This window comes from Elgaria multicarinata, chromosome 2 (genome assembly GCF_023053635.1).
Source record: "Elgaria multicarinata webbii isolate HBS135686 ecotype San Diego chromosome 2, rElgMul1.1.pri, whole genome shotgun sequence".
Classification (NCBI taxonomy): Eukaryota; Metazoa; Chordata; class Lepidosauria; order Squamata; family Anguidae; genus Elgaria; species Elgaria multicarinata.
The window spans coordinates 82,095,646-82,111,678 of record NC_086172.1 but is presented as its reverse complement, the minus strand read 5'-3'; the positions used below and the strand labels follow the sequence as shown (position 1 = coordinate 82,111,678).

At 42.6% G+C, this 16,033-nt stretch overlaps 1 protein-coding gene across 3 annotated transcripts in view; it reads right to left on the bottom strand.

Moving 5' to 3' along the window:
* Window positions 1-15,391, bottom strand: part of DAGLA (diacylglycerol lipase alpha) — a 101,229-nt gene extending 85,838 nt beyond the window's left edge. The window contains exon 1 of one of the 3 annotated variants that reach the window (XM_063117008.1): window positions 15,327-15,391. The gene's annotated coding sequence lies outside the window, so the exon portion shown is untranslated. Of the gene's footprint in view, window positions 1-14,726; window positions 14,835-15,000; window positions 15,116-15,326 lie in introns of those variants that run through there. The other 2 variants (XM_063117009.1, XM_063117013.1) reach the window with 2 other exon arrangements.
* Window positions 15,392-16,033: the final 642 nt, after the last annotated feature.

Genomic DNA, 16,033 nt, shown 5'->3' with positions numbered 1-16,033 from the left:
TTTTTACCAATAGATCTTTAGAACTCTTCCAGCATTTCACAATAAGTGTACTGTTACAAACAAAATAAACATTTCTTTGTATGACATTTGGATATTTTGTCCACTAAAAATTGATAACAGGGCTAATTTTTAATTAATCTATATGTCCTTCTTTACTAGAAGACTGCATTCCTTAAAGATGTCCTTTCAGAATCCCTGTACATGATGACATTCTGACCACATATGGAAATAAGTCCCCAACACCCCATACACCCTGTACTCCACAACTTTAGTTGTTCAAATGTCATTAAGGATCTAGTGACTTGGTTTTTGATGTCTGGATTAGAGCTAAAATGAAAGACTTGGTATAAATGGAACCAATTTACCAACATTGTACCCAAGTGCTCTTTCATTTGAGAACATGATTTGGAAGTCTCCCCCATTAACAAATCATGCTGGGTGATGATGCCTATGTTTCTCCATTGAGCTTGATTCAATGCTGCACTTGGGCAGTGCAGGGCAGGAACGCCAGCAGTGACAAGCGTGCAGCACCTATTGTTGCTGGCTGTGATGTAGCCCTTCTGGGGGAAAGCAGCAAAACAAGCAAAAAGGCTCATTTTCAGAATTGGAGGTCACACTTCTTCCAGAAACAAGTGTTTCTGTTCGTTTTGGTGCTTGTCCCAAGAACCACTACATCATGGCTGTCAGTGGTAGAGCCCACACACGCATTGCCATTGGTAGGACTGGCTGTGTACGTGCTGCCGCAGGCCTACTGCGTAAGGGCAACATTGGATCCAACCCAATGACTAACGAACGTTAATTTATCCCTAACAAAAGACAGTGGGTGCAGCAAAAAGGGGGGTAAGGGGGGGAGAGAAGCATTTTCCAGAAGGCAAGCTAGTGAGACTAAGGCCGTAGCTAGACCTAAGGTTCATCCCAGGATTGTCCTGGGGTCAAACCTGTTCATCTAAGTGCCAAACAGGGCATCCAGCGCTCAGGCAGGGATGAACCCTGGATGATCCTGGGATAAACCGTAGGTCTAGCTATGGCCTAAAAGAAAAGTAACTTGGCCAAGAACCTAAATAGAAGACAGAGGTCTGAGCTCCAAAACGCAAAATTCTTTTGAACCAAAATAAAGATGGCACTGGAGGGCAGCACTTCACTTTGCATCCAGTCAGCCTCTTGGGTTGTTGTTTTTAATTAAGAACGATCTTAAGAAAAATAAAATAAAAATCAAGATGGGCAGTAGATCCCAATAGAGGCGTCTATGAGCATGTTGCAAACCCCAGTGCTATTTAATGATCTGCCACTACTCCTAGAACCAAAATGTTAATTGGTCTCCTACTAAAGATATATTGTGGGCAGACATTTTTTTGACATAGGATTACCTGGGTGACGTGGTTTAAACCTCCTTTTGCAAATAAGGAGTTAGTAACAATGTGATGAGGAGACAGATTTCAAAATGTCTGGAATTTGGAAGATACACTGTTTGGCAAGTAGATGATTTTACAAAGTTTTTACTGGCTGGAAAGAAGGAGAGACTGGGTGGGAAGTTTACTTTTCTCATTCCAAAGCAGCATAGTTTTTCAGAGCTAGTTAATTGTTCCCTTTTGACTACACCTCTGTTTGGATTTTTTATAGGGACTATTGTCTTATTGGCAAATTGCTAGGCTAATTGGTATTGGTGACTACAAAACACTAAGCAGAAGACAGTTTATGCAGAGACTATTAAAGCAACAGCAGGGAACATATTTAGAAGAGTAATTCCTCCAGTAGAGATGGGGCTTCCAGATGAGGTTCTCATTGTGCAATCACCTGGCCTCATTCATGTGATTTCACAGGAAATCTAGATGATGTTCCATTTGTAACCCTTCCATGTTTTTCCTTCATTCCTTCTGTTTTTTTCCCTTGCTACAGAAAATATGTTAAGAAGGAAAAGGCAGGATAGTTGCACAATGTCTTTTGATTGTAATGCTAAAAGCCGTCTGTCTGAAAGCACCCAGAGATGATTAATCAAGCTCTATTTGAAAATCTGTATCCTGGAACCACAAGGATGCAGGAAGTTAAATGTATTATGGAGAGTTCTTAATATGAACAGAAATTCCATTCCTTTCCCTTCTCTCTCATGGCAATTCACTCTAGTGCTAGTAAGAGGGGAAACTTCCTGGACTAAACAGACACATTTCTCTTATATACTTCCAAGATAAATGGGATATAGAAAAAATATGACACAAGCATAGTATACTGAAAAATCTTAATAGTTTTAAGCAAGTGGCATTTGAATACTACAATATTCTTGCTAGGACTGCCATAGGTTCTTTTTTGTGACAGGGTTCCTGGGCCTTTAACAATTATATAATAAGTAAATACTACCTGCCAGCATGGAAATAAAGAGGTAGGAAAAGCTTCAGCTGTTTATTTCCCCTCTGTCATTTAACTGTTGAAGGCAAAGAACTTGATCCCGCCCCCTCCCCCCCCCCCCATCACAATGTTGGCAACTCTAATACTGGCTAACTCACTGGAGTGTTAAAGATTTTGAAGATGTTGATTACAAACATAATGAGTCCAATATAGCCAATGCTAAATGTTTTTGTGGCCTGTTGATTTCACTGGGAAGAATTGAACTCACATCTCTCCCATTAAAATCAATGAGAGATACAGCATAATGCTAAATTCAGTCTCACTGAATTCAGAGCCCCTTCTTTTTTGCTTACTCAAATGAAATTCTGGTGTTTGTCCCAAATTCTGAATATATTTCAGTGGTTTCTAAAAAAAGTGCCGATCTTCATATGGAATGAAACAAAAATCTTACATCTAAGCCAGTGACTGCATAGGTTAGAATAAGGAAGAGTGTCACATACAGTTTTGCCAATGCTTGCCAACTAGCAAGACTGGTTAGACAGCACCTGCCTTCTCCGAGTGACTTCTTGAGAAAAGAAACAACTCTTGCATTCAAGTTCAGTGTATTTCTTATTCTGTGCAGCTTCCTTTTGGCATGATATGTAAGAAGCCATTCAATAATAAGACAGAAAAGCTCTTTACATTTTCCAAGTAGTTCCCATTATTGTTTATTTCACAGGGCACGGATTCAGATCAAACAAAGCACACCCCAAGTAAGTAAGTAAGTAAGTAAGTAAGTAAGTAAGACTACACACTCCCTAGCAATTGTTTTCATGGATCACTTGCCCCCAAAAGATGTTGACATACTGGCACAAAGCTTACTGGGAACGATAGATTATTCACATGGAATGTCCTACCTGCCTGAGAACCATAACATCACCATCATCAACTAATGTACAGAGAAGGTACAGTGTATTGTGACATATACATAATCTTTGATATGGCATATATTAAACAGCTTGGGGCTGCAATACTTGATGGAACACTTTTCCCAACATGAACCTATGAAGACACTACGATGAACATCTGTGGCCTTCCTCCAAGTGGCTTCACTGAGGGAGGCTTGGAAGGTGGCAACACGGGTGCCCCTCCCTACTATGAACTACCTCCCCACTGAGGCCCACCTGGCACCAATATAGTGCCAGCTTAAGACTGTTCTCTACTCCTAGGCATTTAATGGCACATGATGGAGCATTTATGTCAGCTGTCTTTTTCAGGTCTAGCATCTTAATGAAATTCTGTTCATTCAAATTGTCCTCCCTTGAACTCTATCTATCTCTCTTGCCTTAATTTGACCTTAATATCATCACACAGTCAAATCTGGCTACATGGTAAATTGATGTCATTCCAATCTATGCATGAACCATGATTGCATGGGATCACCCATGTTACTAATCCAGGAAACACTGAAAGCTGAAGTTAAATAAAAGTTGCTCCATGATTATGATGATTGCTCTTATCTTTTAATGTTGGGTAAATTCCCCTTGGCATTGTACTTTCAAATTTTTCTAAGTACCTCAGAAGCAGAGAGCAATGTTGACAAGCCCTGTCCCCCTCTCCAACTTGAAGCTAGAGAAAGCGAACAAAGTTTGTTTGGTTCTGTATTTCTGGATCATTCCAAACAACTCAGAAGCAAAGCCCCACTCGAGATGTAACATTTCTGGAAATTTCTGGGTTTTTTGGGGGGGGGGGGAACTTGGACATTTTGGGGGAAACTGAAAAATAAGCAACACTTTTTATTTATTTTTAGCACTCTTTACAGACCTAAAGTCACTTTGTTGCTTTATGACAGCATTCCCCAACCTGGTGAAATCCAGATATTCTTGAACTTCAGTTCCTCAGTAGCATGGCCAATGGTTAGAAAGGGTGGGCAGTGTAATCCAAATCATCAAGAGGGCACCAGGTTGGGGAGGGCTGCTTTAGGAACATAAAGAAGCCTTTCAGCTCCTAAAGTTACTTTATGTATAACTTAGGCCGTCGCTAGACGAGGAGTTAGCGCGGTGTGAGGCCCGGGCTCCCTGCTGTGCATCCAGATGACGCACAGGGAATCCCGGGGTCAGGCCGGGCTAAGTCCTCCCTTGACCCGGGATAACCGGATCCACTTATGGCCCGTCTTTTCCGCAGCCCCGGGCTGAGGCCGGGGCTGCAGAAGGTCTAGCGACTTTTGTGGCTTTTCCCGGCTGCTCGCTTACTCGTGAGTAGCCGGGAGAAGCCACACACTGGGCACAGCATTCCATAGGAGCACTGTGCCTTCGGGCCGGGGGGGGGGGAATAAAGGGGGGAGGGAGATGGGGCCGGGGGAAAGAGAGGACCCGGCAGGAGAGATGGGGGGGAAGAGCGGAGCCAGGGTGTGGAGATCACGGATGGGGGTGTGCAGAGGGGCATCGGACATGGCAGGCGGGTGATTGGGTGGGCATGGCGAGTGGGCAGACATGGCGAACGGGGGAAGAACGGGGCCAGGGCATGGCGGACGGGGGATGGCATGGCGAGCGGGGACGGGCATGGCGAGCGGGGGAGGACGGGTGAGCGAGCGGGCGGGGGGGCATCAGGCATTTTGGGGGGGAATCAGGGGCAGGGGGAGCGGGGAACCCTTTATTTTTTTAAAAAAAAAACACTTACTGTTCCATTGGTGCGCTCCTGTGCACATGGCCCTTTAAGGCAAAAAAAAAAAAAAAAATGGAGGACGCGACGGGGCTTTCCCTCAGTCCCGTCGTGTCTTATGTGTGGACAGGGCCTACAGGCCGAGCTACTTCTAGCACGGCCTGGCCCCTCCTCCCACACGGATTATCAGGTAGGTCTAGCAAGGCCCTTTGTTTGCTCATAAAATTGTCATTATATTTTAAAAGTTTTAAAACTAAAGTCGGTTAGTAAAATTTTAATTATTGATTGAATAGATTAAAACTACATTAAATCGCTGCAACAGCATCAGAAACACAAGACTGAATAGGACAAAACCCAAACTGTCAAGAATGCGCATTTACTGTGAAGGATGCACAAGGGTAACTCTATTCACATGTTGGGAAACTGAGCATAATTGTCTATCAGTAAAATATACTTTAGATCAATAATTTTAATAAGGAATGAAAGAACTAACTATGCTGGGAATCTTACAGAGAGGATAAAAAAAAATCCCCATGGCTTCATTATTTCCAGACATTTTATATCTCTAGTCTTTTTATAAAAGTGTTATTACATAGTTTTTAAAAATCATTTTTGATGGAGTAAAGACTGTGTAACAATATATTAATACTTTGTTTTAAATTCTAAAAGAAAATATTTCATAATCCAAAGCTGCTCAATTTTCCAATTTTTTTTTGTGGGGGGGGGGAACCCAAAAATGATCCTTGGGAAAACAAACAAACAGAAAAACAACCCCCCCAAAATTTTTCTGTTCCCCCCCCCCCCCCCGCCCTAGGCTTTCACATCTCTAGACCAAAGCTGACAAGACCCTGTCTCCTCTCCAGTTTGGAGTTTGTGTAGAAGGCTGAAGTTTGTTCTTTAGGCACTCTGCGCAATCAAGTGGGCATCCCAGCAACCAAGTGGCCAAACAACTTCTTGCCTTCCCCAAACCATGGAGCTGGGGAAATAGGCAGCAATTACCACTCTGCAGCTCCGGAGCTGGGTGAAAATCTGCTTGCTTTTCATGCTCACTAGAAAGATCAGCAGTATACTCAACATGGTGAGTGTGGCAATTGAAAACACAGGCGCTTGCACATATATTTTAATCCTTTAAAGGAACTGGTAGTCTACCTCAGAAAAGAGAGGGAGGAGGGCAAAGAAGACATCAGGAGGCATCTGCTCCTGTTCCAAGTGAACTGTCCCCTCCTTTACCATCAACTACCCTATGGGAAGGATCATGCTGACTTCTTACAATTTGGTATTGTTTTATTGTCATTGTAAAAATATTTTTTGATATTACTCGTTAGCTGCCTTAGAAGGCAGGATATAAAAAATTGTAATAAATAAATATCCCTTTTCTTATTAGCCTCTGAACTATTTCATTTGTTTTAGTAAAATAATTTTAAACAGTAGAAATAAATAAAGTGAAGTTCATGTTTTATTGAGAAAATAAAATATCCGAAGAAATGAAGAATAAGATAAAGGCTGAAATCCACTGCACAAGTGGAGCCACGTGCCTTTACGTTTAAACAGTAGTTGAAATCATTGGCGTGCTTCTGTAAGAGAAGTGTTAAAGTAGAAATAACATGCAACGTTTTCAGTAAATACTTGTTCTTTGGATCCTTGGAAGCATAAATGGGCAAGATATTATAACCAGGATTTTCTAGTCTGCCATCCCAAACTACAATTTACAGTTTTTCAGACATTCCCTTGATCTAGATCTGTACACCTAGATCAAGATATCAAAAAGGGGTGCTCATATAGGCAAGCATGCCTATTTAACTTCTGCAAGCAGAATCAAGGCAGGCGAGTAGCACAGGCCTATCTTATGTAAGCCACTAGCTCCAATTCTGCTTGTGCATACATCCTGCCTGCTAGCCCGTCCTGATCCTTATGCCAAGAATCTTACCTTGGGAGCCAAGACATAGGCCTTAGCTAGACCTAAGGTTTATCCCGGGTCATCCCTGCCTGCTCCCGGGATATCCTGTGTGTCATTTCCATGAACAGGGATCACCCCGGGGTGATCCCAGGATAAACCTTAGGTCTAGCTAAGGCCAGAGTAGCAAACAACTCCAGCATGGCACCTTGAATGGGAGGAGAGGCCCCACACAGGCCTCTCCTACTTCCTCCACACTTCACTGCCTTGAAAACAGGAGTGCATTAACGCCACAGAATCTTCCATTTCAGATCATGAGACCCCATCCCTAATTACACTGAAATGCATCATCCATGCAAACCTTTCAGAAAGAATCCAGAAGAACGAAGTAATTAGAATCCTTCCCACAAATCTTTCTTTAAAAATCCACACTGGCCATGTTTGGGCATCACTTTAAGCCATGATGAGTCCATAAGTTTTATCTTGGTAGAATCATTCCATATTAAGAACCCGCTAAATCCCTTCTGGATTGAAATTAGTCATGCTTCAGCACCAAAACTAAAAAACATAGCTTCTTGCCCTATTCTCAAGAGACGGAATGTAAAATTTTGCCCTTCTTCTAAGATCCTTTTAAATATTTGAAAATACAGGAAGTTACCTGGGACTATGTTTAGCAGACAACTTTATAGACTCCTAGGGGAACCCCATGCCATTCAAGACAATCAGAAGTACCTACCAAATTTAACAAGGACTTCAGTTCCATACTGATCAACAGGGATGCCATCAAACAGATACAATAAAAACACTGTCCATTATACTTTAACCATGTTCACCTCCTTACTGCTTTTTCTAAACTAAGCATATCCCCATCTTATTCATACAAAGGGCATAATCCAACCAAAATTAAAAAATGTTTTAAATTCACCTATTTCAGTAGGATAATTAGGCGCATACTTAAATCTCTCCACACTAAAATCAATGGTACTTAAAAGTGCTTAATTTTGGCTTGATTTGGATTCTAAACACTTTCCTGTCTTTTTAACTTCCACCTTTCCTCCCCCTCCATAGCTCCATCGCTAAATGGGCTAAAAAAATGTGTAGCAAACATCACCATAAAGGGCAGATGGATAGGCAAAGAACACCTTCACCATTCCTCTCATCTTGCCAGCTTCAGCCTGGCAGAGCATAGGAATCTTGGAAGCCTCTGGGTTTGGGGACTTCCGATCAGCGAGGGCACAATCCATAGGAATGCCCACCCCAAGGTGCTTTTTGAAACATATGAAGGTGGCTTATATTAAGTCAGTCCATTGCATCTTCCAGCCCAGTATTACCTATTTTGTCGGGCAGTCTCTCTAAGGTCTCTCGCATACATCTTTCCCAACCTGCCACCTGTGACCCTTTTCTGGATATACCAAATATGATTTATCATTAAGCGAAGACTCTTCCCCACATAGTACAATCAAGAAAAGTTGGTCCAGCATCTAAACTTTTTATATGGCTACAATCCTAGAAGGAAGCATGTTTCACTAAAATTAATTGGATTTGCTTCCAAATTGACATGGCTATGCTTAGATTGTTAGTCTCCCATTCTGGGAGACCAACACAGCAAGAATATCCTAAATTACAAATCCTGACTATTATATTACATGATTTACATCTCTCATTTTCACAAGGAGACCCAAGAAACTTCACAGATGAGCACTGGCACATTTCTTGCCCAAAATATTGTTGTAAGTAGATGAGAGAGAGAAGAGACAAAGTTTCCATATTTATATTTTCAGCTTTCAGTAAGGAGAGACATTTACATCAGTGAGTGACAAAGAAATGCTGCTGTATCATGACATTTCCTGTTACGAGCAATACATCAAAAAGTGCAACAATAACTCTTGCATATTTATTTATTTAATTTATATCCCGCCTTTTTTCCTCCAAGGAACCCAAGGCAGCGTCCATGTTATCCTCACAACAACAACCCTGTGAGTTAGGTTGGGCTGAGAGTCTGTGACTGGCCCAAAGTCACCCAGTGGGTTTCCATGGCCGAGTGGGGACTAGAACCCGGATCTCCCGACTCCCAGTCCAACACCTTAGCCACTACACCATACTGGCTCTCGCATGTTTTTGTTATTTTTGAAATTTGTGTCTCTGAATAGGATTTCAATGTATGTTTTAATGTTTGAACAGCTTTCAGATTTTTAAAATAGTAAGCAGTATTAATATGCTTACCCAACCCTAGCCAGACCTGCTAATTCACTTACATACTTTATAAATGTCTACACTAACATGGTAATCAATACATACACTAAAAGAAAGTTACTTCTAACATAACTTGTTGCAGTATCACTTACCTATCTACCTTCAAACTGGAATGTTAAAAGAAGGGTAATTCATTTAGCAACACCATTCCTTATTCAATAGCAGAAAATTATGTATCCAGATATTACTTGTATTTTATTCATCATTCTCCTTAATTACACAGCTTTTCTTCAGTTCTGTAAAATGAAAACTCTGATTTCTAATCATTTGAGGAAATGTCTTTTTTACTGTCCTCTAAACTCTAGCAATGGAGAAGAGAAACCCCTGTTTCAGCTACTCATCTGTCACATTTGTTGCACAACTCTACAACTTTACATTTCATTGTGATTTATATCTGTATTTCTGCTTAAAAATATAGGTACTGGTTATATATTATATAGTAAAAATCTGTCCACGTTTTAAGCATCTCAATATTAATGGCATTTAATTAAGAGGAAACAGACTGGCTCCAAAGTATAAAAGACTCTCATTCATGTATGCAGTAGTTTTGTCTTTTGACGTAGAGCTCTAGATGAGGGTTTAAGGCACAGTCCTGTGCATGTTTAGACATTTCGTAGAAGTTTTTTTCTGTCTAAACATGCATAAGTTCACGCCCATAATCAGTTAATAACACATACCCAAACTATACTTCAGTTTTTACAGCAGAGCTCTTCCCTACAATCCTGATCCAATCCATGCAAATCAGATGGGGCTCACCTTGCCATAGTGTGTGAGAGTGGAGCTGCTGACAGGAGTAATGTCTTCTACTGATAGATAAATAGAGAGAGAGATGATAGATGTGTTTCAAGAATGGAGAGAGAGGATGTGCATCCTTCAAAGAGCTAAAAAACAAATAAAAACCAGGGAAAAATAATAAAGAGATTCACAAACCAGTGTGGCATTGCTTTAAGGTAGAGATGGGGATCCTGTGATTTAAAATTTAAATTGATTGTTTAATTTAAATCAGATTGTTTTTTAAAAAATAATCAATAAAATAATAAATTTCTTTCTCATTTTAAAAATAATATAGTTACAATTAAATCTAATCACAAATATATTAAACCTAAACTTACAGTCTTATAAAAATTAATTTATAGTTCTGTCATACTCACATACCAATCATGCATAGGCATCCATTTCCTCTCATAAAAATGCCTCTATTCATCCTACCAGCTCTTGCTTTTTGAAAGTTCTGGGCTTTGTCATACATCGTTGATAGACCCCATGCTTCATGTGCAAGTTCTCATGTTCCGTCCCCAGCATCTCTAGGTAGGCTAGGAATGAATACTCCCTGAAACTCTGGCGGAGTCACTGCCTGTCAGTGTCTACAGTACTGGGCTCTATGGATTGTTTAAATTAACAGCACATACCAGCGTGTGCCAAGCGTCATTTGACTAATTATCTGCCCGGGTGAGTTTTGTTGTGTCATCTGAACCCAGGCAGCACAGCTTGTTTGAGAGAGAAGCAACTCATGGCCTTTGTTGAGTTATTTGGGTGTTTTTCCCCTCAAACAAACCATGCCGCCTGGGTTCAAACAACATGACAAGCCATGCTCAGACAGCTAATTAGGCTACTGGCACCTGGCACACACCAGCTATTTAACAAAGCCACCGTGGCTTAAATAGGCCACAGTGCCTTGTTTTGATCATGCAGACCAGGTTAGTGTAAGGCAGTTTCCTAAATTTCTCTGACTAAAGTCACGTGTGCAAAGATGCAGGCTGGATAGTATTGTTGTAGTTCTGTGCTTATGTGGTGGTAGAGCTGGGCCCTGATAAGGCAGAAGATTAAGTTAAGAGAGGGAGACAACCTAGTAAAGGAGAGGCAAAGTAGAAAGAACAGCGAAGTGGACTAGAAAGAAAAAATGAAGACATTATAGCAGACACAGCTTTCAGTTCCTTTATTTCCCCATACTTTGGCCACAGAAAAACACATGACTTCTGGGCATTAGAGAGACCCTATGTGGGAATATATCCTCCTTGGTGTTATAAAATGCTGTACTGAATTGTAAATTAACATGTTTTAGTGAGCAGATTTACACCATTGTTTCAGAAATATGGGAAGAACTATCAGTGGCAAACTTGATTTAAGAAGTTGGTAGGAAGCTGCTGATTCAGTCCTGCTTCCTTCTGAAGCATTAACTGGAGAGCCATGTCCTGCTTAATTTTGAGGAGATATGCAAAGACTTGCCCAGATTACTTCCGAGTAGTCATGCGTAGGTTTGATATTTGGGATGCTATTTGAAAGTGCTGCTGAGTAGACATGCAGAGGCTTGTCCTATTTATTTGTGATTAAACATGCTGCTTATGGTTACTACTAAGTCGACCTGATTCTTACTATACATTGGTAACAATGGAATTTAAAACAATCGATTTAAAACAAAATTCAGCCCTCCTCTCTTTTGCCTTTGGCCCTGCCCATCCCTCGGATGTGTGTGTGCATGCACACGCACGCACACACAAGCTTCTCTGAAATGGAATTCATGCCTTGGGTTGAAAAAGGTTTCAACCTTGTTTGTGTTTGCCACTTAAAAAAAAAGGCTATGTGAGTTCTCCCACATTTCAGTGGTACAGTGTGAAAGTACTCAGCTTCTAAAGGACTGGGGAAAAGTTAATTTACATTCCAGCTGAGAAAGCGCATGTTCTCAGATACAAGATAGTAGCACTATTTGAATATTTCAGTTCATGTTGAAACACCTTCATCTACATATAGAGAAATGCCAACTCATCCCACCCCACAGATATCACCTAGCAGAAAGCAATGTAACCAATGGAAAAAACAAGAAATGACATATTTGTGTTCCCAAAGCTGCATGAAGCAGTTTATAAGCACAGCCTGCCATTCTGTTATCTTTCAGCTACCACCACTTCAAAACATTTACTACACAATCTGACCACACAGACACTCATGTTTCCTTTTTCTACCCAATACAAAATACATAGAAATCTTGCAACAGAAATCAGTATGGGAGGTCTATGTGATCTGAGAAACTTCTGTGCCTGTGCACAGACCATAGCTTTTCAGAAATTTAGAAACAGTATTTTCAAACTCTTATTGCCTTATAGAACACACTTTATCCCATTATAGTCCCTGGCCAAATAGTTTCTGCATACTTCTTTAAGATAAACTGAAGTACATATTCAGAAACACTTTTATTTATTACTCCATAGATTCCAGGACTGAGCCTTGGAACAAATTAAGCCCCATTCAAGGCCTGATTACAGGTAACATGTGACACTATTTCTTTTTTGGTTTACTTATAAATTGTCTTTCCTTTTAAAAAGGAGCATGGTCAAAGATATGAGTGGGCGTGGGGTGGGGATGTGGGCATGGGATGATTGCTAACAGGCATGGGGTGGGGAGAACAAGGCGTGAGGATATGATCAGGACCAACTATACCAAACAACCTTTTCTGCTTATACCACATTATAGGAGGCACTCTAAAAAAAAAAATCTAATCAAAAGTTGAAAATGCACTTCACCGCTAAGAGGACCTTGAATTTAAGAGTATGAGAAAACTGTCAGAAAGCAGTATAACTAAACTGCTACCAAAACATAGCTATTCTATAGATCATGGGAAGCTGGTGGCTCCTATTTCAGTTGGGCTGTGAATCCATTCTGGTTTTCAGTCACAACCAGCCAGAATTCTAAAGAACCTATCCAAGGTGCTGAATCCTAGGACCAAAATAGGTTCAGCACCTTGGACAGGTCCTTTAGAGATCTGGCTGGTTCTGACTGAAACCCAGAGTGGATTCATAGCCTCACCAAATTTGGAGCCACCAGCCTCCACTGCTATGGACGGTAGCAGTAGCTTCACCACCAGTTCTGAATACAGTTTCTCTCTGCAATATAGGAGGATTTTTTTTAAAAAAAAAAAAACTTGGCGGGGACCTGTATGCCCAGCTCACCGTTAGCAGATGTCCCTAACCACATTGTGGGATGCTATTGGCAGTGTGCATAGAGCTTATTTATACTACTTTATAGATGTGGCAGGGACAAAATCTGCAAGGCCTGAAAAAAGTACCAAGTTCTGATCATTTTTGTTTATATGAACACAGGATAATACACAATGTAATCCCCACAGACATGAACTCTCCTCTTCACAAAGACAAAAACAATCTTCTCCACTTACATCATTATCACCATGAGGATATCTTTGTAACCAATGAATAAAGCAAAATGTACATTCCTGAATCATAAGTTTTGTGAGCCTTGGTACCATAGTACACACCATACTCATAATGTTCTCAATTATGCATTATAATATTGAATTCTATGACTTGCTCTGTTTAGCAACAGTTTGGTAAAAACGGCACAGAATTAATCAATTGTTCCAGGTCATCAACCCGGCATGGGCACACACACACACCTGATTTAATCTCATGATGTCACTGGTACATCCAGTGTTACCCATTTATACTCCACGAAAGCAGCTCTGTTATCTATTTCTACTGTGAACACTGTTTCTCTAGGAATACCACTGCACATCAACCAAAGAAATGGCATAATCCAGTGCAATGGATGGGAACTCCACCCATTAAAATTGTATTCTAAGTTCTTCAATATATTCACCATGTGACTTCCTTTTCCACAGGCTTCTTTCACCCTTTCACAGATCCATACTGTCCATCATTAGCTGTTTGTTTTAATAAGCACATATAAGATAAATATAAAATACCCAGTCAAGTATTTAGCAAGGTTGTACACATATACATCATATTTACATGCTTGCTACAGACTAATCCAGGATTCATTTTTACCAATTTCTTTGTGTCTTTCTAAACTACATGTCCTTTGAAACAATTTGTTCCTAAATCTGTCTTATTCCCAGCTCTAGGCAGTAATACAAATATAAACATAATGTCTTGTGAACAATTAGGCACACTTCAGTCCTATTTAAATCAATGGAACTATGGCTGCAATCCATTGCACATTCATAAGTGTCCCACAGAAGTCAAAAGGATTCCAAGTAAACATGCATAGGATCTCACCACATATGGCAAGGTCTCATTGACTTCAGTGTAATTTAAGCAGACCTAACTTTCAAAGGATTGAACTCCGTAATAATGTTGCATAATATTCAGACCCAGCAGATATCCAGACCAATTCCTCCCTGTTCCTGCCAAGATATAGAAAGATCCCCCTTTTCTCCAAAGTAAATGTTTATGAATACAAATCCAGTTCCTAGAATGGATGTACAAACACGAATGGCAGTTTCTTTTGAAATCCAAGACAGGAACACAAGAACATATGAAGGAAGTAAGAAGCTGTAACCCCCCAAACTCCACCAGTGGCAGCATCCACAGATCCACCCAACTGGGGGAGGGAAGAGAGAAAGCCTCCAGCTTAAATTCTGCCAAAAGATGACATTATAAAAACGTTTAAGCAAAGGCCATAAATTCTTCCTCTTACACACTTACTTACACACACACACTCATAGGCATGCGCGCACCCGCATAAATCAATCTACGCCCGCTGCACAGCAGTTCCACACTCTGCACAGCCCGAATCGCGAGCTCTTTCTATTCCCCGACATATAATCCCGCAACAGGCAACACCCTACCTAGTTCTGGAAAAGGGGTGCTGGGAGGCAAGCGGGGAGGAAGGGAGAAGCAAGCCAAGGCCATATGAAAAGCCATTGCCCCGAGCCATCCGAGGATGCACTTCCTCCTCCTCCCGCCCCCACGCCGTGCTTCTTCCCTCCGCTCCCAACCGCAGCAGGGTATCCCAAGCTCTTCCTCCTCCGCTGCCAGGCTTGGGAAGGCGGAGGGGCTGCCTCACTCAGCAGCAGGAGCAGGCACCTGTTTGGGCACGAGAGCGAAAGGGTCGCTTCTTACCCGCCCAGCTCCCATGCCGGTGGCGTTGGGGGGAAGGAGGGATGCTTCCCCGTTCACCATGGCAACACGGCCCTCCACCTCTGGCGGCGCCGGCGGTTGTGGTGCTGGGGGAGGGGAGGCACCTAGTCCCTCCACGGCGCGTTGCCATATGCCAGGGCAGGGCGCGTGGGCGGAGGCTCTTCGCTCGCTCCCGCCCGCGCGGGCGGCACGACGGCCTCTGCCTGGCTCCGGTCCCCGGGAAGGCATAAGGAGGAGGTCTCCGTCCTCCAGCCCCGCCCGCCCGCCCGCCTGCCCCCTCAGGCCAGGGGCGCGCGGTCACTCCTCACCCGCACAGCGAGGGGGCATCCGCCCTCCCGTGAGCCCCCCTGGCATCGCCGCCACGGCCGCCGCCTCTCAGTCCCTCGAGCCGGGGACGTCATCGTAGCCGCTCACCCCTTTGCCGCCGCCTCCGGCGCCGCCGCCAACGGGCCAGAGCCGCCGCCGCCGCCTCCATCCCGGGGCTCGCTTGCCCCCCAATTCTCCAATCTCGCCTCCGCCCGTGCCAGGGCCGCCTCCGCCCGCCGGGCCGCCCACTGCGTCAGCTTCGTAAGCCCCGCTACGCACCCAGCGGTAACCATGGTGACAGCTGAGTCTTCAAGCGCCCTCTGGTGTCGGGAAGTGCGGCCTGGCTAGGAGAATTGGCAAAAAGAGCAGGCCTCGCGGCGTGAGGAGGGGGCTCGGAGGAAGAAGACGGGAGATTGCTGAGATGAGGGAGAAGAGACCCCTCTCTCCTGCGCTTAATTCCGAAAAAGACGGTTTTCTAGGCTCAACTATGTCTGGAAGTCATGCCATCTCTGCTGGAAGAATCCCCTGCTCTTTAACCCTAAATTTGTCTGGGAAACTCGGTTTCAAAGGTACTCTACACATGCTTAGAAACATTTTTATCATTTCACGTATATCAGAGATCAGCTCTGATATGGGAACCAGTTCTTTAGAGTGGCTCAAAAGTTGCTGACCCCGGAGGGGTCCTTTAGATCCCTTAGAGGCCTAAGAT